We start from the raw sequence: 17,215 nt of genomic DNA, 5'->3' as shown, positions 1-17,215 counted from the left end.
GACACACAAACCCCCTTTATGCCTGTTAGGCAAATTAGCACCCTCTCACCAACGGGGCCCCTGCAGAAGCTGCCTGGAGACAAACTCAGTGTGTCTGAAAGAGTAAAAATGCAAAGCATATCAGTGAGACTTCTGTCCCATGGGGTCAGGCACTCAGAGCCTGCGCAGAGGAAGGACCATTAAAACAGGGTGTCTGCAGGTGAGGATGCAACACAGTACTGGTGACCCTACGAGTCCTGCTTCCCCTAGTAGCCCCCCTCCCCGGGGAGGGGGGAGGGCAGATGGATTCCTGCTCATCTTATGTAAGATGCCTATTTGCATTTGCCCATGCAAATCCTAGCAAACTCTTGTGCCAGCTTGGAACCCCACAAATATCTTGATGACTTTGTTATCTAACAGAAACCACACTTCCTTTTAGGTCCTTCTGCCTGGTTCCACCCACCAAGACCTGGGAAAGCTAGGGCAGAATGACCAAGGTTAGTCCCTGCCAGAGCTGCTAGGGGAGGGTTTGAGGACTGGGTGAAATGGCCCCTGGGTTGAGTTGCTCTGCTATTTTACTACTCCCAGCCACGTGGACCTTCCAAGGCCAAAAGACCAGGGTCACCGGTCTGCGTGGGCTTAAGCAATGCCTATGGGTGCCACTGGGTGCCAGTAGTGGAGTATTTTGGGGTCTAAGCAACCAGTCACACACTCAAAGAATGTTTTGGTTTTTTTTTTTTCTTTTTCTTTTTAATTTTCTGGTGGAGCCTGAAGCGTGAAGTTCCTGGGCCATGGACTGAACCTACACCACAGCAGTGACCTGAGCCATAGCAGAGACAACACCAGATCCTTAACCTGCTGTACCATTAGGGAGCTCCTAGTGAGGTCTTTTCTATCATTCCATGTCTTCCAGGGATTGGAGCACATAATGGGGGAAGAAGCGTAATAACAACACGCCCATATTCAGAAAGCCCCATTCAGCTCTCAGAAACTTTAAAAAAAATTTAAAAAATTTGTTTTATTGGGAGTTCCCATTGTGGCACAGCAGAAATGAATCTGACTAGTATCCATGAGGATGCGGGTTCGATCCTTGGCCTCGCTCAGTGGGTTAAGGATCCTATGTTGCCATGAGCTGTGGTGTAAGTCGCAGAAGTGGCTTGGATCCAGTGTTGCTGTGGCAAGGCCAGTGGCTATAGCTCTGATTTGACCCCTTGCCTGGGAACTTCCATGTGCCACAGATGTGGCCCTAAAAAAGCAAAAAAAAAAATTATTGAAGTATAAATGATTTAAAATGTGTCAATTTCTGCTATATCGCAAAGTGATTCAGTTATATACATACGTACATTCTTTTTCATATTCTTTTCCATTATGGTTTATCACAGAATATTGGCTAGAGTTCCCTGGGCTGTATAGTAGGACCTTGTTGTTTGTCCATCCTGTATGTAATAGTTTGCATCTGCTAACCCTAAACTCCCACTCCATCTCTGCCCCACCCCACTCCCCCTTGGCCACAAGTCTAGAACCCTTTTACATACAGGGCAAAACCTAGCAGTTCAGAGCTTATACTACTGGGCTCAAATCTTCACTCCTCCAATGGCTGACAAAGCTTCAAGACATTGCTTACCTTCCTGGAAATTCAGTTTGCTTGTTTGTGACATGCAAGGCCTCTACTCTCATTCAGGGAGAGTTCATTGCAATAATCCATGTAAAGCTTTTAGCACATGGTCAGACATGGAAGAAAGGATCAATACATATTGGTGACTTTTATTATGATCCATAAATTCATTTGACTCTAACAACCTCGGCTGCACTCTTGGCATGCAGAAGTTCCTGGGCCAGAGTCTGAATCCTTGCCACAGTAGTGACCTGAGCCTTAGCAGTGACATCACTGGCTCCTTAACCCACTGAGCCGCCGGGGAATTCCAACAACACTTTTGAAGTCATTTTCTTCTTTTGAAGATATTTCATTGATCAAATCAATGAGGACAGTGAGAATAGAAAGTAAAAAAGAAGCATGGGGGCTGGGAAGGCCAGGGGGAGAGAAAGAGGATGTTTGGGACCAGGAGGCAGGGTGACACAGGTGAGGTGACATCAAAGGGGCCAGAGGTTCACTCTCTGGAAGGTTCTGAGTTCCCTGCTGAGTGAACAGGAGGGGTCATGACCCCAGATAACTGAGAGGAGACAGGACATTAAAAGGGGACACACGGAAGCGACAAAAACTTTATGGTAAATAGAGAGGAAAAGATTTGATTGGTATTATCCTGAAAAAAAAAAAGACACCAACATTTTGATGATTTTTTTTTTCTCCCTTTTTTAGGGCTGCATCTGCAGCATATGGAAGTTCCTAGACTAGGGGTTAAATCAGAGCTGCTGCTGGCCTACACCACAGCTCACAGCAACACTGGATCCTTTACCCACTCAGTGGGTCCAGGGATAGAAGCTGCATCCTCATGGTTACTAGTCGGTATGTAACATGCTGAGCCACAACAGGAACTCCATGAACCTTTTTATTTTTTCTGATAAAATTATATGGTCTTGGAGTTCCTGTGTGGCTCAGTGGGTTAAGGGTCCAGCATTGTCACTGCAGTGGCTCTGGTCACTGCTGTGGCTTGGGTTTAATTCCCTGGCCTGGGAACTTCTGAATGCTGCAGACAAGTCCAAAAGAAAAAAAAAAAAAAAAATATATATATATATATATATATATAATATGGCATAAAGAGTTCCTTGGTGGACTAGTGGGTTAAGGATCTGGTGTTGTTACTGCTGCGGGTTCAATCCCTGGCCCAGGAACTTCCACATGCCTAGGGTGAGGCCTCAAAAAACTGTATAGTCTTTATTTTTGACTTTCACATCACATTCATAAAGAGGGGCACTTTTTTTTCCCCACAAAAATATTTGATGGCCTTGTGAATTTTTAAGGCCTTCTCTGAATTCTTGTCATTCACTTTACCTTGTCTTACTTCTCTATGTCTTCTTAGGTGATTGTTAACTGGCCTCAGTCAAGGATTTGAGGAGTTCTGCTAAGTTACTTTCACTGACTTCAGAAAACCCCAAGACTCTATTAGATTTGCAATTTCACCATATGACCCAATTTGCATTGAATTTGAATTGTAATTTTCGGTGTTGTTACAAACCACACAAATGCTGATGTGATGGGTGGGGATGGCTGCTAATGTGAAACAGGGGGAGACTATGTTATGGTCCATTAGCACATAGTTTCATGTTATGATAACTTTTGCTTCATAAGCTAGTCATAACTGTAGGTATTGGGGCAATGATTCTTGGCTAACAAGCACATAGGAATGAGGCACACGGTTTTGACAGACACTGGACTCCATGGCCAAAAATGTGGCTAAAAACTTCATGTAGGCAATTGTAGTGGCATGAGAGAGGGCAGGAAAATAATGATAGTTTACTGATTATGCATTACACAGTGATAACATAGGAAACCACTAGTCCATTCTGATGACAATAAACAAACGACTCAGTTGAAAATCTGTGTCTCAGGAGTAACAATTCTGACTAGTATCCATGAGGATGCGGATTCCATCCCTGGCCTCACTCAGTGGGTTAAGGACCCAGCGTTGCCATGAGCTGTGGTGTAGGTCGCAGATGTGGCTCGGATCCCACGTGGCTGTGGCTGTGGTGTAGACCAGCAAGCAGTTGTAGCTCTAGCCTGGGAACTTCCATATCGGCCCTTAAAAAAAAAAAAAAAAAAAAAAAGCAAAGAAACAAACAAAAGAGCAAAGGAGGAGGTCATTTTCACTGAGCAGTTGGCAAAGTCACCCAAGATGCAGGACTGGACTTAAAAGGCAATGCCCAGGAGTGGCCCAGGCTGATGTGTGCTTGGGGAAGCCACCTGCCAGGCTCCCGGAGAGTGGGTGTTGGGGGAAAAGGCAGGGGAGGGGCTGGAAGATGATGTAGGTGACAAGGGCTGGAGCTCAGTGAGAACATGCAAAGTAGGAGACAGACTGAGATCTCCTGAGGAGGGAGGTGCCTGAAGAGTCAGAGACCAAGAGGAGAAGAGGAAGGTTTCAAGCCTTACAGAGAGAATGACGTGGGTCGGCAGGCAGTGAGTTGGGGGCCTGGGGGAGTGGACTTGGGCAGGGACATGAGGGGAGTGGCTTGGGCTGAGACAGTGGAATCCTCACTCACCTTCAGGGAAGCAACCAATGTGCCTCATCTTTCTGAAGCGGGGATTTGAAACCTTGGTGTGACATTTTTGCTGAGACACCAGGAAGCAAGGACATATGATCTGGAACCGGGAAGAAAGACCACAGTGAACAACATGAATTTGGGTTTTGTCTTTGTTGTTGTTGTTGTTGTTGTTATTGTTGCTATTCCTTGGGCCGCTCCCGTGGCACATGCAGTTTCCTAGGCTAGGGGTCTCATCGGAGCTGTAGCCACCGGCCCACGCCAGAGCCACAGCAACGCGGGATCCGAGCCGCGTCTGCGACCTACACCACAGCTCACGGCAACGCCGGATCGTTAACCCACTGAGCAAGGGCAGGGACCGAACCTGCAACCTCATGGTTCCTAGTCGGATTCGTTAACCACTGCGCCACGACGGGAACTCCAACAACATGAATTTGGGGTTAGCTGCTTGGGAGCCAAGAGAACAACGGAGATTAGTGAGAGAGAGCAGAGGGAAAGGGGGGGTGGGAAGGAGGGAAAACTAGGTGAGCGGTGGGAGAACATGGGGGGGGAGAACATGGGGGGAGGGGGAAGGGAGTAGGGAGAAGGGGCAGGCTTTGTAAAAGGTTGAGGGGAAGGGGCCTGTGAAGGAGACAGAGGAAGGGTGGCTGAGGAGGAAGGAGGGAAACCTATCTGACATACAGTGAACAAGGACTCCAAATTTCTTTCTGCCCTTCTAAGACAAAATCCACCAGATGACTAGTGTTTCCTGCTTATTTTCTGACATGCTAGCTTTGGTTTTTTTTTTTTTTTTTTGTAGCGGCTGCACCTGCAGCATATGGAATTTCCCCGGCCAGGGATTAAATGTGAGCCGCAGCTGAGAACTACACTGCAGCTGAGGCAATGGGTGGACGCTTTAACCCACTGCACTGGGCCAGGGATTGAACCCTCACCTCCACAGTGACCTGAGCCACTGAAGTCAGATCCTTTTTTTTTTTTTTTTTCTTTTTAGGGCTGCACTTGCAGCCTTATGGAAGTTCCCGGGTTAGAGTTAGAATCAGAGCTGTAGCTGCGGGCCTACACCACAGCCATAGTAATGCCAGATCTGAGCTGCTTCTGTGACCTACACCACAGCTCATGGCAATGCTGAATCCTTAACCCACTGAGCCAGGCCAGGGATCGAACCTGCATCCTCATGGATACTAGTCTGATTCTTAACTCACTGAGTCGAATTCTTAACCCACTGCACCACAGTGGGAACTCCTTTTTCTTCTTATTGTATGTAAAATAAAATCTGTGGTTAAAATAGACCCTTCCCTATAACACACCCCCAATCTGCATGATTCTCTTGCTCAGGCTGGACAGAAGCCTCAGTCCAACAATTACCAGAGGAGGCACAGAGTGATCATTAAGCTCCCAGCTTCAAGTCCCAACTCCACCATTGGGACAGTTCCTTCATCGGTCCCTGCCTCAGTTCCCCCATCTGCTTATTGGGGGTCCTCATGGCTTCGACTCCGAGGATTGTCATGAGAACGGAAGGTGTTAAAGCATGAGAACTGCTTGGAATAGTGGCCGGCGCTAGGTAAGTGTGTGTTACGAAGTGTGTGTTCTGATCGTGTTGTTAACTGCCATCCAGCCACGGACATCTAGCTGCCACTGCGTCTGCAGGAGTGATGTACTGTCACACGAATGCATTTCCTGGAGCCTGGGAATTTCTGATGCCCAAAGGCCCGTCCAGCCATATATGTGTTGGCAGATCCTGCGTGGTTGATCTCAGGAATCCAGGATGGCTCTCAAACACATGACCGTGGAGGTGACAACAGAGGGGGGCTGTGGGAGGAGGGCAAGCCTCACTCCCTGCAGGACCACATCTCTCTAGACGCTCTCTCCTCCCCCTCTCAGCCTAGTCATCTGGTAACGCTGGGCTTCCCAGCCTTCAACCTGCAGACCCAGAACCTGGTTCAGTGCAGAGTCTGCTACCACGTGGAGGAAACTTGAAGATACAATGCTGAATCATCAAAGGCCAGAGACTGTGTGTATGATTCTTCTCTGTGAGGTCCTGGAGTAGTCAAATTCATCCCAACAGAAGGAAGATGGCAGTTTGCGGGGATGGGGAGTCCTGGTTTACTAGAGACAGAGAAAGTTTTGCAGGATGAAAAGAGTTTTGGAAATGGTGGTGGTGACAGTTGCATAACAATGAAAAAGCACCTAATGTCATTGAACTGTACTTTTAAAAATGTATTTATTTTTGGTTGGGCCCATGGCATGTGGAAGTTCCTGGGCCACGGATGACTGTACTGTTAACAATGGCTTAGAGGGTAAATTTTAGATGGTATTTTTAAAATTTTTTTTAATTTTTTTTTTTTTTTTTTCCCAGGGCTGCACCCGAGGCATATGGAAGTTCCCAACCAGGGGTCGAATTGGAACTGCAGCTTCCAGCCTACACCACAGCCACAGCAACACCAGATCTAAGCCACATCTGCGACCTATGTTGCAGCTTGCTACAACGCTGGATCCTTTAATCTGAGCAAGGCCAGGTATCGAACCTGCAACCTCTTGAATACTAGTCAGGTTTGTTACCACTGAACCACAAAGGGAACTCCTACCTGTATTTTTTTTTTTTACCACAATGAAACATTCTTCAAAAAATGTAATTTCTAGAGTTCCCGTCATGGCTCAGCAGGTTAAGGTCCCGATGTTGTCTCTGAGGATGGGAGTTCGATCCCTGGCCTCACTCAACGGGTTAAGGGTCTGGTGTTCCACAAGCTGTGCCATAGGTCGCAGATGTGGCTTGGGATCTGGTGTTGCTGTGGCTGTGTTGTAGGCCTGCAGCTGCAGCTCCAATTCAATCCTGCCCTGGGAACTAACATATGCCGCCAAAAAAAAAAAAAAAAAAAAATCAGATTCTGAGTCAGCATTTTAGGAGTGGGGCTGCGATTCTGCATTCTGATAAAACTTCCTGGTGAGGCCAGGGCCATTTGACCACACTTTGTACTGGGGAGTTTCAGGAGGCTGCAAAGCTGAACCAGGTGCTTCAGTTTCTTTGTAACAATCCTGCACCTGCTTTGCATTAAAGCTACAGTGATGGCTTGAGTGAAATGGAATTGGACTCTAAGCCCGCTGAGAGCTCTGGCCTCCTCATCCTACACTCAGAGAAGCTGCCAAGAAAGCTTCCATCACAACAGACACAATCATAGCAAAATACTTTTAGAGCCAGAATTATTTTCTGGTCTTCCAGGGCTGGCCGACACACTAGAAAATCAGCTCCAGCGAGTTAGCTCATCTGGATTGTTACTAGGGGGTTCTTCTAGCAGATTTGATCCTGTAGCTTTCTTCTGGTTAGCCCACTGACACAGGGACCATCGCCGTGACAGTCACTGCTTATCTCGCCAGCACAGTAACTAGAGCATATGAGGTGCTCAGTGAATATGGATTGAATGAAAATAGCTAACACAGGGATGGTGCTTATAAGTGTTCTGAGAATTTTCTGTGGTGGGTTATATTTTCCAAAGAAGGCGTAAAATACGTCCCATCCTACATTTTCTTCTTATACTGTGACCTTGATACTCTTCCTATTGAGGAATGGGGTTTATGTCCCCTTCCTCTTGAAGCTGGGTGGACTGGGTGTGGATCAAAGAGCCATTTGAAGGGAAAAGTCAGGAACGGTTTGCATAAATTTTTCAATGCTCTGTCTTTGGAGAAAAAGGCTTTTTCTGGAATCTGCGTTAGCTAATGATGGCCACACAAGGGCTGGATGACAAACCTGCCATCCGTGGGTTGCAATACATTATTCTCAGGGATCTGCTGGGGGTTGGCTGAACCAGATTGTGCTCAGCTGGGGGATCTGGTTTGGTGTATGTGTCTGCCATCCTTCTCTAGAACCATTGGCTGGCCAGATATATCCTCAGGCAATAGCAAAGGTCAAGAGAGCAAGCCAAAGCTGAAAGATAGATGCCTTTCAGACTTCCCCAGCATCTCATCTGCTTGTGTCCCAGTGGTCAGAACAAACTTCACAGCTGAACTTACAGTCGAGGGAGGGGAAGAAAGTGAATTTTTTTTTTTTTTTTTTTTTTTTTGGCCACACTCTCAGCATGCAGAAGTTCCTGGGGCCAGGGATCAAATCCATGCCATGGCAGTGACCACTCTAGATCTTTAACCCCCGGACCACCAGGGAACTCTGAGAGTGAATGTTTTAAAAATATCCACACCTTTTCCAATGTTAACAACATATTTAGTAGTGTTTATTTATTTATTTTTCTTTTTGGGCCGCCCCGAGGCATATGGCAGTTCCTTGTTTTATAATTATGTAATATTTATAATTATGAAATATTTATAATTTGAAGATCAAATATACAAAAATGAGGTTATTTGTAGACCTCTAGCTTCTATTTTCTCTTACTGTTACTTTCTTTTAAAAAATTTATTTTATTAAAGTGTAGTTGATTTACAATGTTCTGTCAATTTTTGCTATACAGCAAAGTGACCCAGTCGTATACACACACATATATATTTTTTTTCATGTTATCATCCACATTTATTTTTTTAAGTTAAATGAAAGTTCTGGACAGTTGCCAGCCTATGCCACAGGAACAGCAATACAGGATCTGAGCCACATCTTCGACCTACACCACAGCTCACTGCAACTCCAGATTCTTAACCCACTGAGTAAGGCCAGGGATCAAACCCGCGTCCTCATGGGTACGAGTTGGGTTTGTTCCTGCTGAGCCATCACAGGAACTCCTCTCTTCTCACTTGACACAGCCACCACCTCCTTTCCCTTAAATACTGCAGACGAATGTCCTCGGCAGGCCTAAGCTGGGGTTGAAAACTCAGATGCACATAAGGACTGGTGGGTACATACATGAATGATATGAGTGGTATTGTTACCCCAAAACTGGGTTTGCCTCTTGGTGGGTGTCCAGCCGAAAGACACGACCACCCCAAGAGCAGGAGAAGGAAGGATTTATTTATTACTGCAGCAAGTACAAGAACACTGGGGAATCTTTCCCAAGGCAGTGGCTCCCGGAATAGCAGACTTGGGGAAGGGTACATTCATATTCAGGAGGGGGCTTGAGCAGGGGAGAATTCAGCATAGAATTGGGGCCAAGGTCGACAGAGTCTAAGCTCTAGTTAGTTGATTGATGTCAGGAGGGTCAGCATTATCATTCAGTCCTCCACCTGGGTGGGGGCCTCAGCTCTTACAGAACTCAAAAATGTATTTGTTGTTGTTGTTTGTTTTGGTCACACCCATGGCTTGGGGACGTTCCCAGGCCAGGGATCGAACCCCTGCCACAGCAGTGACGACACAGGATCCTTAACTGGCTGAGCCACCAGGGAACTCCCTCAAAGATGTATTATTGATGTATATCCCCTGAGGAGGAACTAGGACTCTGCTTTATCACTGCTCTCTTGTCTGACTGCCTTTCGTCTGTTCTGCATTCCTTTGTTCCCTTAAGATCATTAATTACTGAGACCTAGTTCAGGACCAGCATTGTGGCCTTGCTTAGATGACAAAATGGCTTACGTCATGAAAGGCATTCCTGGAGTTCCTGCTGTGGTGCAATGGGATCAGTGGTATCTTGGGAGCTCTGGGATGCAGGTTCAGTCCCGGCCCGGCACAGTGGGTTAAGGATCCAGCGTTGCTGCCGGTGTGGCTGGAATCTGATCCCTGGCCTGGGAACTCCGTATACCATGGAGGCCCCTACCCTACCTGCTTACAGTAAAGACCTTAGGGAATGGTGGGGATTGTGGTGGGACCTGTCTAAAGGGGATCAGTGTGACTTGCATCTGGTCAGTTTTTGCCATGTAAAGAGAGAAGCCCAGAGAGGCTAAATCTTTACGTTTTCCAAGAGAACCTAGGCATTTAGATTTGCACCAGAAATCTCTCACTTTTTGAAAGTTGCAGTGACTATTGCAAATTCACATCAAATGCTTCAAGACCAAGTAAAGAATATCCCAGACCCCCAATTTTAACTTGTGGTCCAGACTTCAGACAACAAAAGGGGAGGCCATCCCACCAGGCCGCTTCCCTTTTTCCCACAGAAAACACACAAAAAAGGCTGTTAACTCTCCTGGGGGCTCAGGGAAGTCCTCCAGGCACAAAGGCCGGTTACCTTCTCTGGGGGAGGGAGACAGTAGTGGGTGGGGAAATACTTTTCATTCTTTCTGCAAGAGCCAAGGAGAAACAAGCCCTTTCTCAGCCAGTGTGGTTAATGGAGCACATTGCAGTCTGAGAGTTTGGGTGGCTATTCGTTGGAGAGTCAGATGTAAATAACTACGTGTGATAATTACATGGTGCATTCAGACAGGCCCAGAGCAGGAGCAAAGGCCCCATTGTGAGGCTGCTGGTGGAGGATGGGGTGGGGGTGGGGCCCAGGTGGACCTAAAAACTAGGCTAAGACGCATTTGGTTTTAGTCTTCAAGAGTCAAGGGCCAGGAAGTTCCTGTTGTGGCTCAGAGGTAACAAACCTGACTAGTATACATGAGGATGTGGGTTCGATCCTTGGCCTCTCTCAGGGGGTTAAGGATCTGGCATTGCTGTGGCTGTGGTGTAGGCTGGCCATTGCAGCTCCAGTTTGACACATAGCCTGGGAACTTCCATATGCCTTGGATGCAGCCCTAAAAAGACCAAAAAAAAAAAAAAAAAGAGTCAAGGGCCAGCTGAGGCTTTCTATCTAGGGCGTGGCATGACCAGAGCCGAGGTTTTGAGAGTCATCCTGCCCATCAATGCCCGTGTCCGGGTGAATTAGGAGGTAGCTGGGGGGTGGCTGTGGGAAGGAAGACCGGTTCAGAAGCTGTGGAACCCGTCCAGGTACGCGTGAAGGGCTGGTGTGGGTGTGGGTAGGGGAAAAGGAAGGGGCAGTCCTGGGCGCCCTGTTACAAAAGAAGAATTGGCAGGAAATGAGGCACCAGGGAGGGGAAGCAATCAAGATCACAATCTGATTGTTCTCCCTTCCTCACCCAGGTCTTCCGAGAGCTGAAAGGGGGAAAGTGATGGATTCAGAGGAAGAGGCGTATGCATTTCCATGCTCACCATCACCAAAGCGCACAGAGAAGCTTGTGGTCCCTTCTCAAACCATGTAATTCTGATGTGTACTGTGGTTCTGATGTACACTACTGTTTTGTTTTTTTTTTTTTTAGGGCCAAACCTGCAGCATATGGAAATTCCCAGGCTAGGGGTCGAATCGGAGCTACAGCTGCCGGCCTACACCACAGCCACAGCAGTGCTGGATCCAAGCCGTGTGTGCCACCTATACCGCAGCTTGTGGCAATGATGGAGTCTTAACCCACTGAGTGAGGCCAGGGGTTGAACCTGCATCCTCATGGATACTAGTTCAGAGCCACAAAGGGAACTTCCTTCTGCTGTCTACATTTTAATATCTCTGAGGTTATGATATATCCAGTAACCCGTAGCATGCCAGAGTTTAACTGGTGCATGGTATAAGCTGAAGTACATCCCACACAAGTATGAAGTTGGAGCCCTAACCCTCAGTACCTCTGAATGTGTCTGTATTTACCTTGCCAAGGGGGAGGGGCAAGGGGGAGGGTCAAAGGGGAGGGAAGAATTGGGAGTGTGGGGTTAGCAGATGCAAACTAGTTTATAAAGGATGGATAAATGACAGGGTCCTACTGGATAGTACAGGGAACTATATTTACTATCCTGTGATAATTCATAAAGGAAAAGAATATAAAAAGGAATATATATATGTACAACTGAATCACTTTGCGGTATAGAGGAAATTAACTTGATGTTGTAAATCAACTATACTTAAATTTAAAAGATGTGTCTGTATTTGTAGATAAGGTCTTTAAAGAAGTAACCAAGTTTGGAGTTCCCACTGTGACTCAGCTGGTTAACAAATCTGACTAGCATCCAAGAGGATGAAGGTTTGATCCCTGGCCTCGCTCAGTGGGTTAAGGACCCGGCATTGCCGTGAGGTGTGGTGTAGGTTGCAGACACAGCTTGGATCCTGGATTGCTGTGGCTGTAGCGTAGGCCGGCAGCTACAGCTCTGATTTGACCCCCTAGCCTGGGACCCTCCATGTTGCAGGAGTACGGCCCTAAAAAGCAAAAAAAGAAGTAAAAGAAATTAAAATATGGTCTTCAGGGTGAGCCCTACTCCAGTATGACTGGTGTCCTTATAAGAAGGGGAAATTAGGGCAGAGACACACAGGAACGCCAGAGCTTGTGAGGACACAGGAAGACAGCCGTCCACAACCAAGGAGAGAGGCCTCCAAAATAACCAACCCAGCCGACACCTTGATCTTGAATTTCTAGCCTCAGGACTGTGAGACAGTAAACTCTCTATTGTTTAAGCCACCCAGTCTGGGGCACTTGGTTATAGCAACCTCACATACAGTGGGTGTTGTCTTTCTTAATGGGACATGACACAGTGGTTTATCTTAAAATTGATGCAATCTAAGCATCTTGGAGTCTAGAAATTAGTATGGTTCATCATTTTCCCCTTTTTTACTTATTGTCCTTATTCATATAACATTACTCTGATTAAGGTCACTTTACCACTTATCATCCAAACTGGGATAATTTTAAAAATGAAAAAGGAAGTGCTATTAATGACTCAGGGGGAGTTCCCTGGTGGCTCAGTCAAAAAAAACTAGTTTGATATAAAAAATAGTAATAATGGGTTTTTCCCATTGTGGCTCAGCAGTTTAAGAACCTGACATAGTGTCCCTGAGGATTCAGGTTTGATCCCTGGCCTCAGTCAGTGGGTTAAGGATCTGACATTGCCACAGCCTGCTCAGTGTGGTCACAGATGTGGCTCGGATTCTGCAGTGCTGTGGCTGTGGCATAGGCCAGCAGCTGCAGGCCTGTTTCAACCCTTAGCCTGGGAACTTCCATACATTGCAGGTGCAGCCTTAAAAAAGCAAAGATTGTGCCCCAGGCCACCATCAGCTCTAAGGACAGCACAAGTGACATTGCCAACAGAAGTAGAGAAGACAGGAATTCTTGGGTGACAACTATAGCCCTGGATTCAGGGTGGCTCTTCTTTAAACTACCAGAAAAAATATCTTGGTGGAGTAATTGAATAAACTCCCTGAAGGTCCTGATGTCTCAGGCAGGTCTTTCCTCACTGATCTGCCACAATGTGGGAAATTCCCACAGGGCTTCCTTTTCTGAGTTAATGCATTAGAGAGTCTTATAAAAATGTGAAAGCAAAAATTGCCCATGAGAAGTGACAACCATATTCAGCTATTAAACCTGCACTTACATGGGCTAATCTGCGAAAACCATTGACTGAGCCCTAACCATGTGTTTATTTTATTTTATATTATTTTTTTTATGGCTGCACCTGCAGCATATGGAAGTTCCCAGGCTTAGGGTCAAATTAGAGTTGCAGCTACCAGCCTACACCACAGCCACACCAACACCAGATCCAAGCCACATCTACAACCTAAGCTGCAGCTTGTGGCAGTGTGGGATTCTTAACCCACTGAGCGAGGTCAGGGATTGAACCTGAATCCTCATGGATACTAATCAGGTTCTTAACCTGTTTAGCCACAATGGGAATTTCCAGTTCTTCACTTTCTAACTTGCATAGGTTTAAGACCCTTCAATGCATGTCCTCTAAAGAAACGTACAGTTAAAGTTCTCACTCATATATAATGAGCTTTGTTTTTAAGAAAATACCTATTGAGAAAGCAGTTCCATGTCGCTCATTCTCCAAGGACCATATAGAAAGAGACAAGGTCACAATTTCAAATGGGGAAAATACAAACATTCTAGGTGTTTAAAAATGGTAATAGTTTAACATTAATAATAGTTCCCAACAAAGACAAATGGTGCCACCTTTGGCTGGTCTTTTCCTCTAGGAATTTACTTTGAGCCCAGAGCTCTATTACTTGGCAGGAACTTGGACTTGGCAGAAATACTGGCAATTCCACAGCCACTTTCAGTCCCCTGGCATTCCAGTGTAAAATCAATGTGGAGACTGGCATTCACGAAATGTTTGGAGTTCCCTGGTAGCTCAGCAGTTTAGGGATCTGGTGTTGTCACTGCTGTGGCTCAGGTCACTGCTACGGCATGGATTCAGTCCCTGGCCAGGTCCCAATAAAAAAGAGAAATGCTCAACAGTTCTTCTCAGGAGGGAGGATGGAAGAGGGAGAGAAGGAAGGGGAGAAGAAGGTAGGGAGGAAAGAGAAGGAAGGAGGGAGGGGGGAAATGGGGAGGGAGGCAAGCAGGGAAACATTTTCTGGAAGAGTTTAAATGTCATTTCCAATGACTGATCAAACCTGGATTTCTGTCATGGCTCATCAGTAATGAACCCAACTAGTATCCATGAGGATGTGGGTTCAAACCCTGGCCCTGCTCAGTGGGTTACGGATCTGGCGTTGCCACAAGCTGTAGCTGAGGTCACAGACATGGCTTGGATCCAGCATTGCTGTGGCTGTGGTGTAGGCTGGCAGCTGTAGCTCCAGTTTGACCCCTAGCCTAGGAATTTCCATGTGCCACAAATGCAGCCTTAAAAAGAAGAAAAAAAAAAAGATTATCTGGGGTTTCTACATACACTGTTCTCTATGAGCTAGGTGGCTACTGAGAGTTGGGATCTTATCAAGAAAATGTTGCAGTTCCCTGGTGGCTCAGTGGCTTAAGGATCTGGCATTGTCACTGCTGTGGCATGGGTTCGATCCCTGTCCCAGGACCTTCTACATGCCAAGGGCGCAATGGAAAAGAAAAAGTTTCCCTAATTTAAATGACTTGAAGGAAGTGTGACCTGGTTCAGATAAGAGGGACTAGTATAAGAACAGAAATGATTGAGCAAGAATTGAAACTGGGGCCTCCCAGCCAGATTCCACATCTAGGAGATGGGTAATTTGACAACAATTCATGGCAGAGTTGCCTCAGATCTTGAAATTTTTACCTCATCTGTCTTCCCATCTTTTTTCTTTTTCTTCTTCTTCTTTTTTTTTGGTTTATTCGTCTTTTAGGGCTGCACCCTCCGCACATGGAGGTTCCCAGGGCTCCAATCAGAACTGGCCAGAGACACAGCAACTTGGGATCCCAGCCGTGTCTGCAACCTACACACAGCTCACGGCAACGCCAGATCCTTAACCCGCCGAGTGAGGCCGGGGATCAAACCCGAGTCTTCATGGATACTAGTCGGGTTCATTACCGTTGAGCCACAATGGGAACTTATTTTTGTATTTTATTTTATTATTTTTTTTTTAGTTTTGTTGTTAACGTACAAGGTTGTGATCACTTCTGCTGTATAGCAAAAGGACTCAGTTATTCACGTACACACATCTGCTCTCTTTCTAGGGCAGTAGCCTGTTTTTTTCCATCCTGAGTCCCCTCTTTCAGTTGCACAGTTGGTGTGGCTGCAGTGATTGATAGCTTGATGGCTGCAACATCCTTTGTTTACCGACAGGGCAGATCACCCTCAATTTGCTGCCACTGGAAACTTGAAAAAAACCCAAAGACTAGGAATCTGTGTGAATGGAAAAGACACACAACTCTCCCAGCTGCCTTTCTTCACTAGCAGTTACCTTGTGACACTCACACCCCAAGAGCCAGAGAGACTTCCAGCCTCAGAGACTTCGCCCTCTTTGCAGTCTTTGAAATTAAGTCCTTGGCATCAGACTGTTCTGCCTTTGTCTGAAGCCCCAGGTTTAGGTCCTCACGGACCACCTGAGAAGAAGGCTCACAGCTCCTGGGGAAGGAGGCACATGGCTCCTCAGGGGGCTAGGGTTTCATCAGTTTGGAAAGATGGGTGAGGCTTAGGAGGCAGCGGGGTGGTGAGAAGCGGAAACAGAGCTCTGGACCTGGGGCCCAGTGGGACCCGTCCTGTCAGGGGGAGGAGGGCAGAGGGCAAGGCCACTTTCCCCTTATCTCCAACTGGGGTTGTGGATAGACTCAGTCCATAACTCTGGTAGAAAATAAACACAGCTTGGAGTTCCCTGCTGGCCTAGCATTTAAGGGTCTGTTGTTGTCATTGCTGTGGCTCAGGTTACTGCTGTGGCTCAGGTTACTGCTGTGGCACTGGTTTGATCCCTGGCCCAGGAGCTTCTGCATGTTGTGGATGCAGGCAAAAAAAAAGAGAAAGAAAAAAGAAAATAAACCCAACTTAATGTATAAAACATTTACTAGTTTTCCCTTTCTTTCTTTTTTCTTTCTCTTTCTTTCTTTCTTTTCTTTCTTTCTTTCTTTCTTTCTTTCTTTCTTTCTTTCTTTCTTTCTTTCTTTCTTTCTTTCTTTCTTTCTTTCCTTTCTTTTCTTTCTTTCCTTCCTTCCTTCCTTCCTTCTCTCTCTCTCTCTCTCTTTCTTTCTTTCTCTCTGTCTCTCTTTCTCTCTTTCTCTCCTCTCTCTCTCTCTCTCTCTCTCCTTCTCTCCTTCTCTCCTTCCTTCCTTCCTTTTTTTTAGGGCCGCACCTGCAGCATGTAGAGGATCCTAGGCTAGGGGTCAAATTGGAGATTTAGCCACCTGCCTATGCTACAGCCATGGCAATACCAGATCTGAGCTGCATCAGCAACCTATACCACAGCTCCTGGCAATGCCTGATCCTTAACCCACTGAGTGAGGCCAGGGATCGAACCTGTGTTCTCATGGATGCTAATCAGATTCATTTCTGCTGAGTCACAATGGGAACTCCACTCTCATTAATTTCTGATTTAAGTCTCCATTCTCCCTAGAGTGGTGGGATGTCCTAAATCAATATTCACTTTTCCTGAGGGCCGTATGCAGCTTTCAGTACAAGGCATTGGAGGTGATCCATGGGCCCTAGGTTGTCACTCAATGGGTCTCCTCTTGAGCCCACAACTGTATCCCACTTGCCTGCGCCCTGTGCTGGGCGTGGGGGCCTCGTTCTGCTGCATCTGTGCTTCTCAGGGGGCAGAGATCTCAAAGACACACCAGAGCCACTTCCTCTGCGAGTCTCTCTACCCTTGTGGGCTTAAGGGGAAGCAGGCATAGGCGCCCCTGCTCTTAGGTTTCACAAACCTCTTTCACGTTTTCCTGCCCACCTGGGGTTCCCCTAGGAAGCAGGGTGGGTGGCTTCTGTCTCCAGCCTCACCCATGTTTCTCCTCTGCAACTCTGAGGATTCTTCTTCCCTCATGAATCAATTCAAACATTTTGCTCCTCCAAGCA

General features: G+C 46.6%; 1 long non-coding RNA gene across 2 annotated transcripts; it reads left to right on the top strand.

Annotated features, from left to right (window-relative positions):
• LOC110256537 lies at positions 3,951–14,079 on the top strand. 2 transcript variants are annotated; one of them, XR_002338165.1, is made up of 4 exons: positions 3,951–4,051; positions 5,470–5,695; positions 11,078–11,192; positions 13,944–14,079. It is a non-coding gene; the product is annotated as an uncharacterized LOC110256537 (long non-coding RNA). The 2 variants fall into 2 exon arrangements; XR_002338164.1 differs by lacking the exon at positions 13,944–14,079 and having other exon boundaries at positions 11,078–11,654.

The sequence above is a fragment of the Sus scrofa genome, chromosome 13, assembly GCF_000003025.6.
Source record: "Sus scrofa isolate TJ Tabasco breed Duroc chromosome 13, Sscrofa11.1, whole genome shotgun sequence".
Classification (NCBI taxonomy): domain Eukaryota; kingdom Metazoa; phylum Chordata; class Mammalia; order Artiodactyla; family Suidae; genus Sus; species Sus scrofa.
This window is presented reverse-complemented; position numbering and strand designations above follow the sequence as displayed.